We start from the raw sequence: 8,457 nt of genomic DNA on the forward strand, positions 1-8,457 counted from the left end.
GGGGAGAAACTGAGTCTTGATGGGAAAGAAAAGCCTATTTTACACACTTTTCAACAGAAATAGTATAAAAATTGAAGCTTGCCCACATCTTTCACTTCAAAACTCTATGGGTTTTTTCAGACCACTGTTGTATAGGGTTTTTTTCAAATAATACTGTACCTGTTTCAAACCGCCTCATTGACCTACTAATTTCATATGCAGGGTTTCTTTTCCTTTTTTAAGCCACAGCACTTCCCCAGCACAGTTCTGGGGACCAGCAGTAGAGAAAAGGCCTCAGCTGCTGAAGGCTACAAGTCCAAATGATTACCACTGAATACAAAGACATAAGAGTAAAGACTCAAAAGAGATCAAAGGCGGCAGGAAATTGAACTGCTTGGGAGCTAGGACTGCACATCACGTTTGAACATCAGCAAGATGTACAGATTACTGTAGTCTGATGCTCTGGTAATTTTGTTTGATCGGACTGGTGTTCAAAAATGGTCTGCATTGATGTTCACTCGAACAGAGGAGAGTGAATTAGGGTCCTGTGTAAATAAGAAAAAAAAGGCTGATAATTATCATATAAAGAAAATCAGGTAAGGCAGAACTTTAGCTGGATTGTTTTGGTCCTATGATCATCTTATTGACTGCAGTTTTGGGTGGGAGGGTGTTCTGTATATTTTTCCCCACTTGATTTTGACACTCCTCCACACTGCTCTGGGGTTTTTTATATGCTGTTCACAGTAACACTCTAGTTTGTTTTCTGAGTTTTTACCATTGATCTAGGAATTAGTAATCCTTGTGCACAGATATCATAGGTATATTTTAGACAAGGGCACGGAGAGGAAGAAGAGGTATTTATGTAAGTAGAGATTGAGATCCAAGACTGGAGAAACAAGTAGGCAACATGTAAGCATTATGAGGCTTCAAATGCAAAAGAAGTAGTGCTCAAAAGCAAAGGCAAGAGGAAACTAAGATGGTGTAAATGTGCAGATGTGGTGTATTGGATAAGAAAATACTGCATGAACGTGAAAAAATGAAGAGATGCAATGGGATAAAGGAGATTTTGGAAGAGAGCAACTTATCTTTTGAATAAGAAAAGTCCTACTTTAAATTGCCACAGCGAAAGGACTCTGCCATTCCTATAGGAATTCATTTGGAACCAGAAGTTAGGTGGCTTTTGGTACACAGATATTATTTAAGATATCATTAAGGCACTTTGGGAGCGACTTTCTGGTTGAAGCCTGGGTTTCTAGAAACAATGAGGGGCTGATATGAGAAGGTGTGGTGGGCTGACTTTGGCTAGTTGCCAGGTGTCCACCAAGCTAGCTGCTCTATCACTCCTCAACTGGATGGGAGGAAAAATATCCAGCAAAAGTCCTGCGGGTCAAGATAAGGAAAGGGAGGTCATCCAGCAATTACTGTCATGGGCAAAACAAGGTGGTCTTTTGGGCAGTGGCATGGTGTACAGGGTATGCTTCTAGCCAACCAGTAGTTCCTTCCAACGCAGTATGTAGCGCTTGCAATGGTGTGTTTGTGGCAGTGATCCAATGCAGTCAGTTTGCCAGGCCTTGCCATACCAAAACCCCAGCAACTGCCCTCTGTTCCAGGGAGACCTTACTCACGTGGCTCACTGGATTGTGGCATGTGTTTCCCATTCATGAGTGACCTGTGAGATGGCCTCCATGGTCAGGTCCACCCCTTGATCATGAGCCCACCTGTTTGTTGTCTCTCTCCCTAGATGCCCCAATGTTTCATAGGCCCATCAAGCTACAGATAACTCACCCTTACACTCCCAATCCAGGTCCACCTGAGCTATTTGATTTTGACATCCTTGTCTACCTGTTCATTGTTTCAGTGTTCTTCAGTGACACAGTTTTGGGCATGTGAGCATCGACACAATATACCTTTAGAGTGATGTTTTTCTACCTGGGCAACTGTTTCTTGCCACAATACAGCAGTCCAGATGGGTTTACCTCTGCACTGCAAATGGGTCTTCCACTGCTGCTGTAGCCACCCCTGTAGGTCATTAGCCAACATCCATGAATCACTATAGAGTACTGGCTGCTTTTCTTACTCAGCAGACTCTAGGGTTAGTTGGGTGGCTTTCACTTCTGCAAACTGACTTGACTCACCTTCTCCTTCAGTGACTTGCCGTGTGGGACTCCACACGGTAGCTTTCCACTTCTAATGGTTTTACTGCAGCACAATAGGATCCATCAATAAACAGAGCATAATGTCTTCCATCTTCTGATAACTCCTTTTAAGGTTCTTCTTTTAAGGTGCTTCTTGGGCACCAGCCACCTCCTCAAAAACTCTCCAAAATCTCTGCCTTCTGGCCAGTCTGTGATTTCTTCCAGGATTCCTGGGTGTTTGTGTTTCCTCAGTCGAGTCCCCACTTACTCCATGTAGTGCTGGTTGTGTCATGTGTAGAGGGGATGTTTCTTTTGAACATGGGCAATCATGGTGCCAAGAGGAGATATGCTTCTGTACAAACAACTTCTGAAGCAGCTTGAACCCCACCATATACTCCCAGTTTCTCTTTTTCAGTTGGGGCAAAGTGGGCTTCTGATCCTTGATACCCCTGGCTCCAAAACACTAGCATTCAACTTTGGTTTCCTCCTCCTGTTTTCTGCCAGAGGCTCCAGGTGAGACCATGCTTCCAGGCTGCAGTCTAGAGTACATTTTGCACAGCTGGTCCTGTTTTAGCTGCTCAAAGGCTTGTTGTTGCTCAAAGCCCCACTCAAAATAGTTCTTCTTTCAGGTTACTCTACAGAGAAGGCTCACGATCTGATGATAACCTGGAATACACATTCTGCAGAATTCCACCAGACCTAAGAAAGCTCATGAGACTTTCCTGTTGGCTGGTGCAGACATAGCTGCTATCTTGTTGAACACATCCCTAGGGATACGACAACATCTTGAAATCTGAGGAGGACTGAGTCTGGGAAGTACTGCAACAGTTCCTTCTTCTTTCTTGTGAAAGTTCTGCTACAGGCAACAGAAGTTGGGAAGTGAGATATGAGAAGTCTGTGGTGGGACACAACTGAAAACATAAATTTACTACAAGGAGTGACAAGTACTTTATCTCTAATTCACTGGAGCCTGTTCTCTCAGCTGCACATTGAGAGCCAGGATACCATGACAGAGGAATTGACCCTAAGAAAGGCCAGAGTGGGGCAGAGGTTGACCTAGACACAGAAATAATGCATGTAGAGGGAGAAAATTTATCAGGATTTGCTGGCTGCATCAGTCAGAAAGGTAGTGTAGATTTGATGGAAAGGTGGAGAAGGAGAGGGATAAATTGGTTGTGACAGCTGAAGCCAGAGACACAGCTGAAGGAAGACATTGCCAACAAGGTGCGATTAAAGACATACTTTCAGTAAGTGCACTTCTCCACACAGCAGCAGAGAAAACTCAAGCATTGTTGGTTTAAGGTGCAGTGCAGACCCATCACAGCCTTCCTGGAGACTGAATTTTCCTTGTCTTCTGTGTTCTGAGAGCACAGATCTGGGCTCTGCCTGTGGTTTCTAGTGTGGGTTATTGCAGACCCATTTTATGTTAAGTATCATAATGTCATCAGATATTATTTGACAAAGGCACAGTCTGTGATCTTCTCTGTTTGAAGTGGTTTTACTCAGCCTTAAAGTCCTTGCTGACAGCTGATTCCATGCTAATAGCTGAAAGTTCAACAAGAGGTGCAGGAGCTGTAGAGCTGGATTTTAATTACTGAGGTGCAGACCGAAATTAAATTATTTCCAGGAACTTCATTTCCAAAGATACCATGAATATCAGAGTGCTGGAACCTCAGCTGGTATAAACTTTTAAGCTGGCCTGCTTCTGTTGACTTCTCATGTAGCTACCATGACTTTCTCCTTGTGAGAATTCTCGCTGCTCTCTCTTTCTGTCAGCTGAGGATCCTAAATCTTGGGACCATACAGGTGGCTCGACAGGCTGCACATAAATGAGTAAACCCCATTGCCTCTGAAGCTGTGAATGGTTCTGGAAAAGCATCATGATTCTCTGTGTACTGATATATCTGTTTGACACCCTGAGTATGTGCTCACCCCAGCAATGATATACAATGGTTTTGTCTAATAGTTCAGCAAGGAAGGTAGATTAGGGATGGATTACATTATGCAATGGCCTCATCCAATGTACTGGGCATTAAAACCACTTTAATTCTTTCAGAGATAGCAGAGTATGTCACACTTGTCAGTGAATTTCCTGCCTTTTGATGACCTATCTTAGCGTGTAGAACTTGTTTCATTTATGATGAAGAAAAAATAATTTCACAAGTTTTATTTGCATACGCTGTAACAAAATACATTAATTTTGCATATGGGAGTATGTGAAAGAGAAAGCAAAAGTATTGGATTGTGTCACTTCTTGTGTGGGCAGATGCAAAGCTCCCTTGTTGATGCACTTTACTCTCAGGTACCTTGCTGATGCACTTCACTCTGACTGGCTGTTCCTCCAACTATTTCAGTTCTTAACTCTAACAGAGTTCATCCAATCTACCTGGAATATGATTGACAGGTCTGCTCAAAATTTGGTTGTCTGAATGGCTGCAATATCCAGACTCTGTAACTTCTCTTGCTTTCAGCATGCCATGAAGGGCAGGGTGCAATGGTCATTTCCTAGGCTGTTGGTCCCACCACATGGTAAGTCCCCTAGTAGAATGGCATAATGCAGTAGGCTGGCTATGGAGATAAAACTTATAAACTTTTTGGCAGTAAAGTGACACAGTATGCTTGTAAGTCTGCTTCCTGGTTGTTCTGTGGTTGGGTGTTGTTTATTCCTGGAAACACCCACACACCTGAAAGTCCTGATGAGAACATGGTTTCTTTTGCACAACTCCTACTGGAGGCTAGGTAAGGCCAAGGTGAGGCCCATATTCCCAGAGTCCCTCTCCCTTCAGGGAAATTTGCATTTAATACCAAGACCAATTGGAGGACCCGACTTCAAATTCAGAGCTGTTGTGCACCCTTTTTATACACATGCTTAGGTTACTAAAATATTACTCATGTTCCAAAGCATGTCTGGGGTGCTAGGTGCAGGGGCTAAATGTATTAAACACCTCCCTGCAGCCTAGTTGGAAATTCCGCTTCCCATCACTCCCTGGATTCCTGTCTCACCAGCTTCTGCAGGCCATGCCTATGCTGTGTCTCTGCTGACAGTGCAGAGCTTCCTGAGCTGGCTTTGAGCTAGCTTCAGAAATAGAAGTGGTACTGCCAAGTCAGCACAACACCGCACCAAGCCAGGGCACAGCAACTTCTTCATGCACCTACCTGCTGCTCAGAGGGGATGAGTGATTCCACCCAGTGCAATGCAATGACATATCAGCACTAATTCTGGAGCCACTGATATATGAAGAAGGCACACAGCTTTTGATGGTATAAAACATTGTGGTTCTCTTGAAATCAGCGCTGAAATCAGCACTAAAATCACTAAATGGCATGATGTTCACCTGCCCCAAACCCCTGCACAGGCCACAGTGCCTAGGAGCTCCACCTTGTGATTACCTTGTGGTTACATTCTAGCCTGCCTTCCAACAAGGCTTCCCTTGAACCCTGCTCCAGATTGAGCAAAAATGACTGGGCTCACTTGGAGAAGTGCACTGAGAGCAGATGACTGAAAAGTAGGGAGGAAGTGACTCAGAGGACCGGATGATCTGAGGCATATGTTTGGTGGAGGAAAGGGCCAGGAACCTCCAGATGAGTCCTAGATCCCCTCTGTGCTGGAGATCCGAAACACTGGAGTCAGCCCCTCTTTTCTTTGATCAGGAGGTTGCACAGAAATGTTGTTAAGGCTTGAACAATAGGAAGAAGATGCTTCACTTCTCTGATTCCTTAAAAAGCTGAAATCCTTGGCTTGAGGAAAGAATAGGATATTTTCACTTGACAGCCTAACCTGAGGCTATTTTTTTTCCAAAGGAGGTGCTTCCCAGTAATCTCCCAGTCGAGAATGGGCAAGCTAAGGAGATGAAGGAGGAAGTTCTGCATTTGAACATCACTTGTAGCACTTCTAATGATGTGGCCTGGAAATCCACTAGCTCAGCTAGGTTGGGACTAATCTCTGCACTACCCTGCATGTCGTCCTGTTTCTGTTATCACCAGCGTGCTGCACAGAATACTGAGGCTGTATGTGATATGCCCCCTATTATTTGAAGCAGCTGGATCAAGGAAACATGAGAAATCTGTGGGAAATTCTTCCCTGACATAAATCAATGGAAGTTAGTGGAAAGAAGCTGGTGTATGGAGACATTTGCAGGGTGTAGAGGCATTTATGTCATTTTCTGCAACAGATGCTACACATGTAAGCAGAAGCAGGAGATTCTTTTGCCTGATTTGGCATTTGGACAGTTATTTCTGCCTTGTTTTGCTTAGAAAACAGCCATAAGACAGAGAGAAGATGATTCTAATAGAATGAACATTTCTAGTGAAGAAATTGAAGTCCAGCATCAGATCATTTACAGAAAGGTGCAAGACACTTTCTAATCTTCAGGAGATAGGCATTGGTTTAAATGACAGCACACAAAGCTTAATATCTGTTTCTGTACTGTCCCTGCATTGTTATAATTTCTAATGTTTCCACAGTTCATGACCATCTGATGTTTTCTGGAGTCTTGCTTGTTTTCTTATTACAGCAATATCTGGGGATAAGGACGTATGCAGCCCATTTACCCAATGAATGAAAAGTTACTTCCTTTTCTTGCCTTGAAGCTGGGATGAGGTGAGGTGAGGCATCCTGCTCTTTTTGCATTGTGGGGATCAAGGGAAACAGAAGCTAATTTCTAGTCCTAACAGTAATAATTACTAATCGAAGCTTGACTACTAATCTTTCTGCTTTTCTTCCAAAAAATCAGGGTTTTTTGCCTTTCTATTCGGACTGCATTTCACATCATCTGAAGAAAAAACACAAGGAAGTAAAGAGAAGCATATGATTCAAGTCTGAAATACCTGATGGTAGTACGATTTGCTAACGTATGACCAGGGTTTTAAGGCCACTATGAAAGGATAGACTGAGGTTTAGGAGGGATTTTTTTTTGCAAAACGTTCCCCACTACGCTTGGACAAAGACGTGGAACTGAAAGCATTGCCAGGTCTGAATGTTTCCTGTAACTTTTGTGTACACATACGCAGGCACGTCTCAAGAAGAGCCAGAGGCCACGAATACATTGCAAAGAGCAAGTTTTATTTTAGTTACTTCTCTACTGGGGGATCTCCGAAGCCACACCTGAGCTCCCAGGCAGAGGTGACACCAGCGGGGACGCAGGCGCTGGTCATTTCAGCCCTGCTGGAAGATCACTGTGCCTACTGACCTCGCCTGTATTTCAAGGCTTCAGGCAGGCGCAGCCTCCCGCTCTTTCTCACAACCAAGCAGGAATCTCAGACACAGTGATAAGGTGCCTAGAGCTTCTGACAGGCCTATGTTATCTAACACAGAGGTTCTGCTCATCAAGCACACAAGGTCAGTAAAATAATTAGTGTGATGTATGTGCTTTTCCTACAGACAGGTGCAAGTCACTTGAGCATATTTACATTTAACTAATCTCTTCGCCAAATCTTCCGCTATATTCCCATACATTTTAAAAAGCTGCTGTCTTTCCAAAGGGTGGTCGAGAAATCCAGTAATGAGCCTTGTATGTATGGGTGGGTGTATTGCTCTGGTTCCTGTCTACAGATAACTCCAGTCAATCATGGACCTTTTATGTGCAGGAAGGTCACAACATTGATTAAAAATATATGCTAGGCTCAGTGTAGGTTTCTGCACCTGCATCAAAAGGGTTTCCCAAAGACAATTATACTTCCATCAAGAATTAGCAAAGCCTCAAGTTGGCCGCATAAAATTATTATTTTCAGCATCTTACTTTTGGAGACTTGAGACGAAACCTCTCTCAGTTCCTCTGGTTTATTAGCATTGCCTGTTTTCTCTGTGAAGTTCAGCTTACCACAGAGACATCCACAGGAATCTCACAGCTCAAGATAAATGGTATAAATTACATTGAGATCCACCACAACATTCATTTGTCAGGAACACAGCAGTCACAAAGGGTTGAACTTAGTCTTCCTTTTGTAAAAGAGAAAGCCAAAGATAGCCATGCTAAATCAGCAGTATATTAAAACTTTTAGACAGTGGTAAGTGGAACTTCAGGGGATGAGTGATGGAGGTAGACTTCTTTCCTTCAGCCTCACTAACCCTTTCCTATTGTGCAAGTGATCTGATCTCACAAGCAGGGTATGGGATTGCAGGACTGTGCTGGTTTGACTGGAAATGAGTTATTTTTCTTCATGCAGTTAGAAACCTTTTTTTTTTTTTTTTTTTATAACTAGCACAGTTGTTGTTTGAATTTAGCTTGAGAACAAGAAGATAACACCCCAGGACAGAGTTAATGTTTTTAATTGCCCTGGTCTCAAGAAGAGCCCCCAGGTGTGAGGAGGGGATAGACAGGACAGACTTTTACTGACATCCAGA

Source organism: Columba livia, chromosome 1 (genome assembly GCF_036013475.1).
Source record: "Columba livia isolate bColLiv1 breed racing homer chromosome 1, bColLiv1.pat.W.v2, whole genome shotgun sequence".
Taxonomy (NCBI): domain Eukaryota; kingdom Metazoa; phylum Chordata; class Aves; order Columbiformes; family Columbidae; genus Columba; species Columba livia.